Raw genomic sequence first — 16,112 nt, 5'->3', positions numbered from 1 at the left:
TGGTATTCCCATCTCTTTCAGAATTTTCCACAGTTTATTATGATCCACACAGTCAAAGGCTTTGGCATAGTCAATAAAGCAGAAATAGATGTTTTTCTGGAACTCTCTTGCTTTTTTGATGATCCAGCAGATGCTGGCAATTTGATCTCTGGTTCCTCTGCCTTTTCTAATTCCAGCTTGAATATCTGGGAGTTCACGGTTCACGTATTGCTGAAGCCTGGCTTGGAGAATTTTGAGCATTACTTTGCTAGCGTGTGAGATGAGTGCAATTGTGCGGTAGTTTGAGCATTTTTGGCATTGCCTTTCTTTGGGATTGGAATAAAAACTGACCTTTTCCAGTCCTGTGGCCACTGCTGAGTTTTCCAAATTTGCAGACATATGTGGATCACAATAAACTGTGGAAAATTCTGAAAGAGATGGGAATACCAGACCACCTGACCTGCCTCTTGAGAAACCTGTATGCAGGTTAGGAAGCAACAGTTAGAAGCGGACATGGAACAACAGACTGGTTCCAAATAGGAAAAGGAGTACATCAAGGCTGTATATTGTCACCCTGCTTATTTAACTTATATGCAGAGTACATCATGAGAAACGATGGGCTGGAAGAAGCACAAGCAGGAATCAAGAATGCCGGGAGAAATCTCAATAACCTCAGATATGCAGATGACACCACCCTTATGGCAGAAAGTGAAGAAGAACTAAAGAGCTTCTTGATAAAAGTGAAAGAGGAGAGTGAAAAAGTTGGCTTAAAGCTCAACATTCAGAAAACTAAGATCATGGCATCTGGTCCCATTATTTCATGGCAAATAGGTGGGGGAACAGTGGAAACAGTGGCTGACTTTATTTTTCTGGGCTCCAAAATTACTGCAGATGGTGACTGCAGCCATGAAATTAAAAGATGCTTGCTCCTTGGAAGGAAAGTTATGACCAACCTAAACAGCATATTGAATAGCAGAGACATCACTTTGTCAACAAAAGTCTGTCTAATCAAGGGTATGGTTTTTCCAGTGGTCATGTATGGATGTGAGACTTGGACTATAAAGAAAGCTGAGTACCAAAGAATTGATACTTTTGAACTGTGGTGTTGGAGAAGACTCTTGAGAGTCCCTTGGACTACAAGGAGATCCAACCAGTCTATCCTAAAGGAAATCAGTCCTGGGTGTTCCTTGGAAGGACTGATGTTGAAGCTGAAACTCCAGTACTTTGGCCACCTGATGCGAAGAGCTGACTCATTTGAAAAGACCCTGATGCTGGGAAAGATTGAGGGCAGGAGGAGAAGGGGATGACAGAGGATGAGATGACTGGATGGCATCACCAACTCAATGGACATGGGTTTGGATGGACCCCGGGAGTTGGTGATGGACAGGGAGGCCTGGCATGCTGCAGTTCATGGGGTTGCAAAGAGTCAGACACAACTGAGCAACTGAACTTAACTGAACTGAAATAACTTTATGCAAAGCAATCTCTAGAGTATTTCAAAACATATAAATGAGAATGTGTGTGAAATCCAAACTGTGATATAACTTTCTACTCAATATGTATTTAGTTAGGTTAGATACAAGTTTCTGCTCATACTTAAAATTGAGTTGGAAGATATCTTAAACTTTTAAAATTAAAATATAACTGACATAAAATTATCTTAGTTTCAGGTATACAAATAATGATTCAATGTAGGTATAGATTGCAAAATGATCATGGCAGTAAGTCTAGTTAATACACATCACCACACATTTTTTTCTTGTGTTGAGAACTTTAAAGACTTGCTTAGTTACTTTCAAATATACCATACAGCATTATTAACTATAGTCACCATGCTATACATTACATCCCCAGCATTTACTTATTTTGTAACTGGAATTTTATACCTTTGACCCTCTTCACCTCTTCTGCCCATCCCCCACTCCTACCTCCAGAAACCACCAATCTGTCCTCTATAATCTAAGAGTTAGTTGGGTTTTTTTGTTTTTTCAGATTCCACATAAAAGTAAGATCATATGGAATTTGTCTTTCTTTTTCTGACTTACCTCATGAAAAGTATCTTAAATTTTTAGCAGCAAGTGGGGAACAAAATGTACCTATATCCAAATTATTATAATAATAAAGAAAAATTTAAATGTATTCTCAATACATGTGCACGCATGCTCAGTCATGTCCAACTCTTTGTGACCCCCTGAACTGTAGCCCACCAGGTTCCTCTGTCCATGGGAGTTTTCAGGTAAGAATGCTAGAGTGCATTGCCATTTCCTTCTCCACTCAATACACAAGGCTATGATTTTGTTTTCTAAAAAAGATCTATTCTAAGTATATTTTTTTTCAAAAGTCAGAGCAAAAGAGACTGTGATAAATACTATTAGTCTTTTTTTTTTCCAGCCATGCCTGCAGCTGGTGCGATCTTTGTTCCTAGATTAGGGATTGAACCCAGGTCCCAGAAGTGGAAGTGCCAAGTCCTAATGACTGGACTGTCAGAGAATTCTCTATTTTATTTTTTAAACCAAGTGAATGATCTTTCAGTTTCCTTTTAATTCTAAATCCTGAGAGACTGCACCAATGTACCCCTAACCTTTTATCTAAATGATTTTTTGAGGCATTTATGATCTTACCTCCTAACTGCTGCTGTTGATTAGGCATACTGTTCCATTCAGAGCTAAGTTTCCCTCTTATACAAGATCTAAGAAAAAATATTTTGAAATTATTTATAGAGCTGTGTCAATGGATTTGAGGCTATAGTAACATTAGCTGAAATATGTGTGATATAATAGAAAGCACAATAGTAAGTTCTGGCATTAACTAGCTGTAAGACTTTGAATAGCTAGCTTACTTCAAATCTCTGGGTTTTAGTCTCTTCATCTATGAAATAGAGTGACTGGACTTGATAAGTAGCTCTGAACTAGAATCACCTAGGAGCTTCTCAAAAGCGTCCATGCCCAACCCCCATGCCTAAGCTCTTATACTCCAGACCACCCCAGCCAAAGCCCAGCAGGTATGTTCTGAAAAAGCTTTCAAGGTCATTCGGGATGGTCTTCTGGATCCTCCCTCTTCTAAAGATTCTCCAAGGCTATAAAATATTTTTTTTTATCACTTTATCTCTAAGAGAAGCCAAGTAAGAGAAACACTTAAAGCCCCTCAATAAAAATTTGGATATTTACTAATATTTTAAAAGATGACTTCCTATCTTATTTTGATTGAAACCTTAGAATTTCAAGCTCCCAGAAACCATTATAAATGTAGCTACCCCCATAGCTTTAAAAATGAGACTGGATTCTATATTGTTCTAAAACTGCCCAAATTTTATTGACCTCAACATTTGGCTTATTTTCATACTGGAAAGTCCTCTCTCCCTCTTTTTTTTCTTAACTTTGTTAGGAAAAGGGGAAAAAAGAAGTATCCTTTCTAGCTTAGAGTCATTTAATTATAATCAAAACATTTGTTAAGTACCTTTTGTGTCTGATATAATGCTAGAAGATACATGCTGCTGCTGCTGCTGCTAAGTCGCTTCAGTCGTGTCCGACTCTGTGCAACCCCATAGACAGCAGCCCAACAGGCTCCCCCGTCCCTGGGATTCTCCAGGCAAGAACACTGGAGTGGGTTGCCATTTCCTTCTCCAATGCTTGAAAGTGAAAAGTGAAAGTGAAGTCGCTCAGTCGTGTCTGACTCCTAGCGACCCCATGGACTGCAGCCCACCAGGCTCCTCCATCCATGGGATTTTCCAGGCAGGAGTACTGGATCGGGGTGCCATTGCCTTCTCCAAAATATATGCTACTTACTAATAATGACTTTAAAAAAGACAACCACAATTCTTGAATCAAAAAATAACTTAAAAATGTCTGATTTCTTATGAAAGTGTATAAATTCTGGAAACAGAGATATTTTAAAATCATCTATTTTCTTTATTTTTTTTAATAGAGAAAAAGCTATATGGCATTTACAAAAAGCATTCTCTTCCTCAAATGACAGTCCTTTCTTTAAAATTTCAGAAGCTGCTCAAATAATGCTCCTAAAAATTAGCATTGCCTAGGAGAAGGCAATGGCACCCCATTCCAGCACTCCTGCCTGGAAAATCCCATGGATGGAGGAACCTGGTAGGCTGCAGTCCATGGGGTCGCTAAGAGTTGGACACGACTGAGCGACTTCCCTTTCACTTTCACTTTTATGCATTGGAGAAAGAAATGGCAACCCACTCCAGTGTTCTTGCCTGGAGAATCCCAGGGATGGGGGAGCCTGGTGGGCTGACGTCTATGGGGTCACACAGAGTTGGACACAACTAAAGTGACTTAGCAGCAGCAGCATCAGGTACAGTGTACAGTTATAGGCAAAAAACATTGGAGAAATTTTTCAGTTTGTTCCAAACATGTACTTTGAAGTTGACTACCTTGAACATATTTCAAAAGAGACCTGCATGATATCTTATATTCTTTGCCCAATTAAGCTTAGCAAAGGAAAGATCTTGCTTAATTTTATCCTTTGTCAATACAAATATTTTTATTTTTAAATTTTACTATTGTTATGAGCTATGCCCTTCCCAAATTTATATGTTGAATCCCTAACCTGCAGTACCTCAGAATAGGACTGTACCTGGAGATAGTCTTTTAAGTGGGTAATTAAGTTAAAATGAGAGTGGGTCCTAATCCAGTATGACTGGTATCCTTACAAGAGGAAATCTGAAACCAGACACACATGAAGAAAGCTCATGTGAAGACAGGGAGAAGACAGCCACCTACAAGCCAAGAAGAAAAGCCTCACAAGAAACTAACCTGGATGACACATTGATCTCAGACTTTGGCTTCCAGAATTGTAAGAAAGACATTCCTGTTTAAGCCACTCAATCTGTGCTGCATTGCTATGGCAGCCCTAGCAAACTAACACAATTTGTGTTGCTGTAGAGATGATGTTTTTAAGGTATCAGCTTTCCCTCTGTATCTGAAAAGGAACGTGATGAAGGGCTTTGACTCTGTTCTTGTTTATATGCCAGTATCTACTAATTAAAATATGTCATTAAGGCAGATCCAGAGGAACTGCTGTCTAGACATTCTGTTAAATGAATTGCTGTTTATGCTTGTAAGAAACAAAACTCTTCAATTGTGTGAAAATACAACTTTACCAACTGGCTTCTCCTAAATTAAAGTGAATTAAGGAAGGGTTAGGTCTGCTAATTTAACAACGAGAATTTTATATTTATGTTCAAAATTTATTTTTTCTTCTTTCTTTTCCTCTAGGACTTTATTTCCCTTGAGAACTAACACTTATATAGCACCGACAACCCTGATGCCAGGAAAGTTGGAAGGCAAAAGGAGAATGGGGTGGCAGAGGATGAGATGGTTAGATAGCATTACCAACTCAATGGACGTGAACTTGAGCAAAGGGAGACAGTGGCGGACAGAGGAGCCTGGCATGCTGCAGTCCACAGGGTCTCAAAGAGTCGGACACGACTGGGACCGAACAACATGAACCATGCTGTACTCTGAATGTTTGTGCTCCCTGCCCCCGCCTCAATTCATATGTTGAAATGTCAAACCCCCAAAGTGATAGTATTAGGAGTTGGGGCATTTGGGAGGTGAGCAGGTCATGAAGGCAGAGCCCTTGTGAATGAAATTAATACTCATATAAAAAAGGCCTGAGAGAGCGCCCTTGTCCCTTAGGCCGTGTGAGGACACAACTACAATTCTGTCATCAGAAGAAGGCCCTCACTGAGACATACTGGCCCTCTGGTCTCAGGCTTCCAGGCCCTGGAACTGTGAACAATAAATTTCTGTTGTTTATAACCAATTTAGTCTGTGATATTTTGTTATAGCAGCCTGGATGGACTTGGACAAGTCAAGTATTTTTTTAAAGTTCCTTACTTGTTCAACAGATATTTTTAAAGCACCTATGAAGGAATGATGCTAAAGCTGAAACTCCAGTACTTTGGCCACCTCATGCAAAGAGTTGACTCATTGGAAAAGACTCTGATGCTGGGAGGGATTGGGGGCAGGAGGAGAAGGGGACAACAGAGGATGAGATGGCTGGATGGCATCACTGACTTGATGGACGTGAGTTTGAGTGAACTCCGGGAGTTGGTGATGGACAGGGAGGCCTGGCGTACTGCGATTCATGGGGTCGCAAAGAGTCGGACACGACTGAGCAACTGAACTGAACTGATGATGTACCAGGTGTTTCGGATACATCAGTGAAAAAAAAAGTTTCCTGCTCTAGGGGAGTGAGCAGATGGACTGTTAACCATATTCCCCATAAAGAAGTAGATGACATAGTATGTTGGAAGGTGAAAACTGCCACGGAAAAGCTAGAGCAGGCTGAAGCATGTCGGGGGCTCAGGGGGTGGGAGGACCTTCGTTTTAAAAAGGATGATCAGGGTGGCCAAGAAGGGCTTCCCCAGCAGCTAAGAAGTAAAGAATCACCTGCAGTGCAGGAGACAAAAGAGACGTGGGTTCAATCCCTGGGTTGGGAAGATCCCCTGGAAGAGGATATGGCAACTCACTCCAGTATTATTGCCTGGAGAATCTCATGGGCTGAGGAGGTTGGTGGGCTATATTCCATAGGATTGCAAAGAGTCAGACACAACTGAAGTGACTGCTTGTATACTTGTCTGTATCTTCAATGCAGCAAGACTTGGCAATGCAGCAAGACTATTTAAGGGAAGGCTGTCAGTCTTCCTCAGCTAACTGGGTAGCCCCGGCCCTCCTTGTACTTCAGCCTGGTCCTGGGTTTGGGCCTGCCCTTTGCAGCCTTAGCTATAGTGTCCCCTCACCATGCAACACATGAGCCATGGCAGTCCCTGCTCTCACTTCCAGCTCCCTGCTTGGAAATAATAACGTTCAGAATTTTTTTCACAGCCCTCTTGGGTGTAGGATGGGGGCTTCCAGGAAGTATTCTCTCAGGTTCTACTTTCTGCCTACTAATTTCTACTGCAATGACCTCCTTGGTGCTGAGAACTTTCTGAGGTGACCTTCCAACAGATTTCCAGAGAGAAGAAGAAAACAAGTATTCTCTGTTCACTTTGCCCAGGCCAGGGCCACAATGCCAACCTGGTTTTGGTTAATAGCATCCAAATGGCCACTGCTGCTGCTAAGTCATCTCAGTTGTGTCCGACTCTGTGCGACCCCATAGACGGCAGCCCACTAGGCTCCTCTGTCCCTGGGATTCTCCAGGCAAGAATACTGGAGTGGGTTGCCATTTCCTTCTCCAATGCATGAAAGTGAAAAGTGAAAATGAAGTCGCTCAGTCGTCCCCGACTCTTAGCGACACCAAGGACTGCAGCCTACCGGCTCCTCCGTCCATGGGATTTTCCAGGCAAGAGTACTGGAGTGGGGTGCCATTGCTTTCTCCGCCAAATGGCCACATCTATTGCTTAAGATCCCTATAACTTCTCGATAACACAGATGGATCTTGTCAAAGATCTTCCAACTCACTGGTTCCCCCAAGTCCATCATCTCAGACCAGGATCTCTAATCTGTAGCCATGTTTCGGAGATCAGTTTCAAGTTTTCCCAAATACATGTCTACTCTTTTACCATAACTCCTCTAGTCCAGTTGCTATAGAAGAATGGATTTAACCACATACTAGAGGAATGCCTGTGTACTCCTTACTTCCTGGCCCACTGAATTCACCCACTATCTAATTCTCTCTATACCTTAGAACAAATGCCTTTACTAAAACTATAGATTGCATTTCTATGTTTCTAGTCTCTTTTCTCAAGTATCCAGCCACCGCGTGATGAGTTGCATATCTACAAATACCTAAACGCAGACTCAGAGAGCTATTCAGCCTTAGCATATAAACACAGTCTGTAGGAGGACAGCCAGGTCAGGGGGCAAGGTTTCAACATATTCACTGTGCTTGGCCTTGCTACAAGGCAAAAGAAAGAGTCCTGGGCTCATTACTAGTTGTTTCCTTTTTTAAAAATTATTTGTTTATTTGGCTGAATCAGGTCTTATTTGCAGCATATGGGCTTGCTTAATTGCTCAGAGGCATGTGGGATCTTGCACCCCTGACCAGGGATTGGACCCACATCCGCTGCATAGCAAGGTGGATTCTTAACCACTGGACCTTCAGGGAAGTGCCCTGGACCATTATTAGTTGGCCAACTTTGTGAACCTGTACCTCCAGCTCTCTCTATTCCCACCTGGACTTCCTAAACTAACTTGTTGTGATGTTATGCCAGACCTGCCATAATAAGGTCAGACTGCCTAGCACACAACCTCATGCCAGCAAGGTCAGCAGCAGCATTCTACATGGAAAGAGCACAGGCCATAGAGGTCTACCTGCAACTACAGCTCAGTTTCAACCCCAGCGTGTAGCTAAATTCTAGGACAAATCTTACACAGCCTTTTCTAATTCAATGATATCCCTTATAGGGATAATACCTGCAAGGATGCACATAAATAATGAGTCCGTTGACTCCGGGGGAGACCCCTCCCAGTAATCCAGGGCAGCCTCTTTTTGGACTGATCTTCATAATCATCTGAAGGCTACATGATCAACTGGTGATATTTCCTTAAAAACCTGAAGGTGTCTTATGACCACCCCTCAGGAGCAAAGTCATCCTGATTTTGAGAGAGGCAAGTTAATGCCTGGCTCCTGCACAAGAATTACATTCCTGGAGGCTCACATGGTGAGCCAGGAAGGAAAATGTTATTTATCGTTGTTAGGTTTCTTCAAGTGAGACTTACATCAATCCAGGGCACAGGGTGACAGCACCTCCATGTAGAGTCCCTGTCACCTGACAAGGCTTCAGTTCAGTTCAGTCACTCAGTCATGTCTGACTCTTTGCAACCCCATGAACCACAGCACGCCAGGCCTCCTTGTCCATCACCAACTCCTGGAGTCCACTCAAACCCATTTCCATTGAGTCAGTGATGCCATCCAACCATCTCATCCTCTGTTGTCCCCTTCTCTTCCTGCCCTCAATCTTTCCCAGCATCAGGGTCTTTTCAAATGAGTCAGCTCTTCGCATCAGGTGGCCAAAGTATTGGAGTTTCAGCTTCAACATCAGTCCTTCCAATGAACACCCAGGACTGATTTCCTTTAGGAAATCTGCAGTGATTTTGGAGCTCAGAAAAATTAAGTCAGCCACTGTTTCCACTGTTTCCCCATCTATTTGCCATGAAGTGATGGGACCAGATGCCATGATCTTAGTTTTCTGAATGTTGAGGTTTAAGACAACCGATTTCACTCTCCTCTTTCACTTTCATCAAGAGGCTTTTTAGTTCCTCTTCACTTTCTGCCATAAGGGTGGTGTCATCTGCATATCTGAGGTTATTAATATTTCTCCTGGCAATCTTGATTCCAGCTTATGCTTCTTCCAGCCCAGGGTTTCTCATGATGTACTCTGCATATAAGTTAAATAAGCAAGGTGACAATATGTAACCTTGATGTACTCCTTTTCCTATTTGGAACCAGCCTGTTGTTCCATGTCCAGTTCTAACTGTTGCTTCCTGACCTGCATACAGGTTTCTGAGGAGGCCTTACAAATAGCTGTGAAAAAAGGGAAGCAAAAAGCAAAGGAGAAAAGGAAAGATATACCCATTTGAATGCAGAGTTCCAAAGAATAGCAAGGAGGGATAAGAAAGCCTTCCTCAGCAATCAATGCAAAGAAATAGAGGAAAACAATAGAATGGGAAAGACTAGAGATCTCTTCAAGAAAATTAGAGATACCAAGAGAACATTTCATGCAAAGATGGGCTCAATAAAGGACAGGAATGGTATGGACCTAACAGAAGCAGAAGATATTAAGAAGAGGTGGCAAGAATACACAGAAGAACTGTACAAAAAAGATCTTCATGACCCAGATAATCATGATGGTATGATCACTCACTTAGAGCCAGACATCCTGGAATGTGAAGTCAAGTGGGCCTTAGGAAGCATCACTACAAACAACGTTATTGGAGGTGATGGAATTCCAGTTGAGCTATTTCAAATACTAAAAGATGATGCTGTGAAAGTGCTGTACTCAATAGGCCAGCAAATTTGGAAAACTCAGCAGTGGCCACAGGACTGGAAAAGGTCAGTTTTCATTCCAGTTCCAAAGAAAGACAATGCCAAGGAATGCTCAAACTACCGCACAATTGCACTCATCTCACACGCTAGTAAAGTGATGCTTAAAATTCTCCAAGCCAGGCTTCAGCAGTACGTGAACTGTGAACTTCCAGATGTTTAAGCTGGTTTTAAAAAAGGCAGAAGAACCAGAGATCAAATTGCCAACATCTGCTGGATCATCAAAAAAAGCAAGAGAGTTCCAGAAAAACATCTATTTCTGTTTTATTGACTATGCCAAAGCCTTTGACTGTATGGATCACAATAAACTATGGAAAATTCTGAAAGAGATGGGAATGCCAGACCACCTGACAAGCCTTAATTTCCCAGTTTAGTTTCAGTGATGGAGTCTAATCCTTATTTTTTGAGGAAATATCTGAAGGTAATCAGTGCAACCTGTTCTGCTTGTCCAGCCATCAGCTAGGGGACATCTGTCTACCACACAATATGACAGAATGGAAATGGGGAAGACACCAGAGGAAGCACTTTGTGATTTGAATGGGAGATGCAGGATCTGGGGTCATCCTCTGCTTTTTCTCACAAACTTTTTGCTGAGGTTAAGGGGAATGGCAATCAAATCATGGTCTGAGCCATGGGTTAGGGGAGGACAAAGCCTCCAGTAAGTTAAATTGAAGGTGCTTGTAACCATTTCTAACATGGTATTTTTTCCTGCTTATAAATGGGGCAGTTTTCTTTGTGAAGAAGACCCCCTACGGTGATTCTATTAATAAAACACAAAGATCATTAATGCTCCTCCTCCTCCATAACTCCGGAGTCTGAGGTGGTCCCTCCTGAGGGCCAAGGTGTTATTCTCCCTCCACCAGCACAAAACCTGTGTGACCTATTCCAGTATCTGCAACATCACTCCCTTCTTCCTCAGTCAGCCTCCACTGCACACATTTTGTCTGAAAGCCTCAGTCACAAGACAGACAAAGGATTTTTATAAAAAATCACAGAAGGGCTTCCCTCATAGTCCAGTGGTTAAGAATTTGCCTTCCAAAGCAGGTGACAAAGGTTAGCTCCCTGGTCCGGGAAGATCCTACATGCTGTGGAGCAGCTAAGCCCCAGCGCCACAACTACTGAGCCAGGACTCCACAGCCCATGCTCCACAACAAGAGAAGTCATTGCAAAGAGCAGCCCCCACTCTCCGCAACTAGAGAAAGCCTGAACATAGCAATGAAGACCAAGCAGAGCTAAAAGTTAAAACAAAACAAAACTCACAGATACTTGTTATATCCCCTACTTTGACCCGTCTGTGCTGCTATGGAAGAATTCGGTGAGCAGCGTATTCAACAAAATGATTATTATCCTAATGATGTACGATGATATTGATCCAATTAGAGAATCCAGCTGACTGAACCAGAATTAGCTTGAATGCCCCAGGCTCTTTTCTGGCTGGGCATTTTTACTGGAAGATGTATACATCAGGCCAACCTGAGGTTGCCAAAAGAGAAAGAAAGAAGCATGCCCAGGGGTCAGTGTTGAATCCTGGATTATCAAAATGGGTTTGTATAAACTCACACCCCTTTCATCCTGGCCATTACCCTGGAAGCAGCTGAGAGATGAAGATCGCTTTCTGGAGACAGCTGAATTCAGAGACCAGGAGGAGGTGAGGAAGATACAGTCTCTCTGAGCTGACTTTTAGGAAGGTTGTTCCAAGCTCAACAATACCAGATTCTTATGCATGGTACAAAGTGTGGCAAGTCCAGCAAACACCTTTGTCGAGTGGCTTTGGTGGTAAAAGGCACACTGTGGTCCCAAAAGCCAAAAACATTATGTAGTTACTTGTTCTAAGGGTCACAATGGTGTGGCCAGAGTCAGCTGATCTAATTGCAACAACAGCTGACCATTTCCAGGCTCTCCTGGGTTTGTCTTAGTCTAAACTGAGGACCTGCTAACTTTTTCTGTAAAAGGTCAAGTTTCAGATATTACAGACTTGTGGGCCATGCACCCTTTCTTCTAATTACTCAACTCTGCCATTGTCCTTATTTATACAGTCATAAATGGACAAGTTCCAATAAAACTTTATTTCTATAAATAACCAATGAGCTGCCCACTCTGGTCTATATTAGAGTTCATATATTCTTTGAGCCAGATTCCTACTTTTTACATATGTTTGTGCTGTAACATAATCTTGTATATTTATTTTTCTAAATGCACAATTTCACCAGTGATAATTTAGCATTATAGTAGGTACTTTGGGGACCCTTTGATGTGGACAAAATTGTTCATTTGAGAGGTATTTTAGAATAAAAGAGGACAAAGTCTAAAACATCCAATGTTCTATTCATCCAATATTCAGTTTTGGGGTTGGTATAAAGAAGTACCCAAAGAAATTCAGATCCCAAAATTGCTTCCTGAAGGGTTTACTTGGCCACAGAATAAAACAAAATTGTGAAAAACAGAAATGGACAGAGGAGCCTAGCAGGCTACTGTCCAAGGTGTTACAAAGAGCCAGATACAACTTAGTGACTAACCATACATAACCTCCAGGCAATGGCACCCTACTCCAGTACTCTTGCCTGGAAAATCCCATGGATGGAGGAGCCTGGTAGGCTGCAGTCCATGAGGTTGCTAAGAGTCAGACATGACTGAGCGACTTCACTTTCACTTTCATGTATTGGAGAACGAAATGGCAACCCACTCCAGTGTTCTTGCCTGGAGAATCCCAGGGACGGGGGAGCCTGGTAGGAGGCTGTCTGTGGGGTCGACCCGCACAGAGTCGGACATGACTGAAGCGACTTAGCAGCAGCAGCAGCATACATAATCTCCACAGATCACAATATAACCTAATGGCCTTCATCCTACTCTTATTGCTCCTCCATTTCCCTCTGTCCTGTGTCTCTTGTCGGCTCCCCTTCCCTCTTGGGAAAACCCCCAAATAGCATTTATCTCTTAACTGAAAATAGGAAAAGCCATTTGTGGGTTGATTTTATTCCCTAGTCTCATTTTGACCTCAGTTCCATTTTAAGACTTTTGAAAGTCTAGGTGAAACTGACAGATATCTGCAAAGAAATTTATATTATTGTTAAAATGCATCATAGGGCAATTTTGGGGGAAACCTCAGATACAAAATAATTGGACAGAAAAGGCAGACTAAGATGACAGTGAGGTGACTTAAAAGATGCTGATTGTGCAAGAAATTAGAGGAATTTCTAAAAGCTATAAAAAAGGTGTGCCTGTTCTTTTGGAGACTATTCCGAAGTGTTCCCTATGAAAATAGGCTGGACTCTGTTTCAGTCCTATAAGCAGAGAAAGAATGAGTACAATTCGAGATGTCCAGGATCAGCTTTTTAATATCTTCTGTGTTAGTCGCTCAGTTGTCTCTGATTCTTTGTGACCCCATAGACTGTAGCCTGCTAGGCTCCTCTGTCCATGGAATTCTCCAGGCAAGAATACTGGAGTGGATAGCAATTCCCTTTTCCAGGGGATCTTTTTTACCTAGGGACTGAACCTAGGTCTCCAGCATTGCGGGTGGATTCTTCACCACCTGAGCCACAGGGAAGCCCATCTTAGTAGATCCTAAAATGGATGTGATCCAGTTCTCTCCTACCTTTTCGTGCATGACCTTAAGACAATGACATGGGATTTAATTTAATATGACATGGGATTTAATTTAAGACACTTTGCTGAGCATATTGAAAAGAGTCTTAGAATAAAAACAGAGTAAGAATCAGAACAAATTGATAGGCTTAAAGATTAAAAAAAAAAAAAGCTAGGTGCACTCACCTGTCATTAACCACTGGAAGAAGGAGAATCTTGATAAAGACACTTGTAGTTTTTTTAAACAGAAAAGACATTGGAAAAACTATTGTCTGTGTTAACTAAGAAAGTAGAGAGGAAACCAACGAAGTGAATGATCAGTGAAGGTGCTCCAAGGCAGAATCAATTGTCCAATTTTTATTTTACACTTAAGCCCACAGGGAGAAATTTCTCCAATATAGGCAGTACAGTATCAATCATAAATTCTATTGTTATCACACAACTGCTTCTCCAGGGTCAACAAACTATGTAGTTAGTACTGCGCTGTGCTCAGTCACTTCAGTCATGTTAGACTCTTTGTGACCTATGGACTGTAGCCCGCCAGGCTCCTCTGCCCATGGGATTTTCCAGGCAAGAATACTGGAGTGATTTGCCATGCCCTCCTCCAGGGGATCTTTCCAACCTAGGAATTGAACCCATATCTTTGGCGTCTCCTGCATTGCAAGCAGGTTCTTTATACTGAGCCACCTGGGAAGCCCATTAGCACACTAAGACCCCCTAAACCTTGTTCCGCTTAGCTTGTGGTATTAGAATGTGGAGAAGCAAACCTACAGATCTGTCTCCTGACTACCCTCATAAGGCATGTAACTGGTCTGTTATCCACTGCACACAGGCCTCCTGAATGAGTGGTTTCTCCAGCCCTGCAGAACCCCCGAAACTGCTGTTGTAAGCAACATATACAGTAAGCAAGGGCACCAGTGTAAAGACAAATGCTAAATGAATAGTGTTGGAGCAGCATTCACATACTCCCATCAAGCACAGGATATGAAGTAAGTGAAGAACAGAACCAGGAGAAATCATGTCCTAAAGCAGGGCTGGTAGGCACTGCAGGTGGGCTGTGCAGCAGTGTCCTGTACATTAGCAGGAAGCCAAGAGATGCACTCTATACCATGTTTCTACCAAGAAACAGGAAGAAAGGGGTCTGACAGGAAAACATTCTACCCCTAAATAAAAGCAGAGCATGGTTCATGGACCCTGAAGGCACATTGATGGCATAAAAGAATTTCAGTTCTCTGTTTTCATAAAGCAAAAATCTCAAGTCTTTGTGATTGAGTTTCACATTAACTGGCATTTTATTTGTTTAAAACATAAACATTGTCAGTTTGAGAAGAAATCCACTGTGAGATATGACTTCCTGGTGGCTCAGGCAGTAAAGTGTCTGCTTACAATGCAGGAGACCTGGGTTCAATCCCTGGGTAGGGAAGATCTCCTGGAGAAGGGAGTGGCAACCCACTCCAGTATTCTTGCCCCCTCTCTCCAAAAATAGGGGCTCAAAGAAATATATATATATATACACAGATATCCCCATTTAAATTCTAGGGTTTCTTCTTTTGATTCTTGGTAAAATTTTTTATCCAGGAAACAGAATAGATACATCTTTATATTTAAAAACATGAACCATTAAAGAATGAGATAGGAAATCAAGAAAGATGTTAAGTTTTGGTGGGTGTCCCTAATTATTTTCAGATATTCTCCATGACCCAGACCTTAATTGTCACTCTGGGACCTTTAACTGAGGAACAGTCTTTCCTTCTTTGTGACACTTCACCCACCAACTTAAAAGAGAGGGATTCATTATACAAATGAAATTGCCAGGTTAAATGCTTTCCCAGTGGTCGAGTCCTTGAAATCTCTAGCCACTGTTTCAGTCGTGTCGGATTCTGTGCGACCCCATAGACGGCAGTCCACCAGACTCCCCCGTCCCTGGGATTCTCCAGGCAAGAACACCGGAGTGGGTTGCCATTTCCTAGAGACTTCTCTAATTATAAGGCAGTTGTAACTAATTTTAGCATTGACTTACAGATACCTTTGAGCCTAAATCAAGCTGAAATTGAACGTATTAAAGAGTAACAGCAAAAAATTATATTGCTATCCGCAGGATTATTGGGATTAAACCTATCAAAGTTCAGATTTATCTAAACCTCTATCCAAACTTGCACAATATCCTTGTAAGGGAAGAAATCTTTTCCTTTCTTCGCTTCTCAGTTCTTTGGCTGATCTAATTAAATTGACAACACACAGATTTACAGGAGGAAAACAAATTTAATTACATGTGTATGGGGACCCCATAAGAATAGGAGACCCCCAGGCAGTCAGGAAATTGAAGCTTATATGGCATTTGGAGCTAAGAAGAAGGCAGTAGGAGTGGGAGACTTCAAAAGGGAAGATGATTTATAAGAAGATGGGAAGAGTAAATGTTCGGTAAATAAATGTTTGCTAAGCCACACAGAGACAAAGGACACAGAGGAATTTGATCTCTAGGCCCTGCCGAGCTTCCCCTGCAGCTTACCACATCTTGCCCATATTCTTTGTAGTTATCTTTG

General features: G+C 42.0%; 1 pseudogene across 1 annotated transcript in view; it reads left to right on the top strand.

Moving 5' to 3' along the window:
• Positions 1 to 4,631: 4,631 nt before the first annotated feature.
• Positions 4,632 to 16,112, top strand: part of LOC147364341 (glycerol-3-phosphate acyltransferase 3 pseudogene) — a 38,167-nt pseudogene continuing 26,686 nt past the window's right edge. The window contains exon 1 of the transcript XR_015133775.1: positions 4,632 to 4,791. The product of XR_015133775.1 is annotated as a glycerol-3-phosphate acyltransferase 3 pseudogene (transcript). The remainder of the gene's footprint in view (positions 4,792 to 16,112) is intronic.

The sequence above is a fragment of the Bos grunniens genome, chromosome 10 (assembly GCF_055505025.1).
Source record: "Bos grunniens cultivar Pamir isolate PY7600 chromosome 10, Bosgru_T2T1.0, whole genome shotgun sequence".
NCBI classification, from domain to species: Eukaryota; Metazoa; Chordata; class Mammalia; order Artiodactyla; family Bovidae; genus Bos; species Bos grunniens.
Note: the sequence above shows the minus strand (reverse complement) of the source record. Positions and strands in the feature narration are given on the sequence as shown.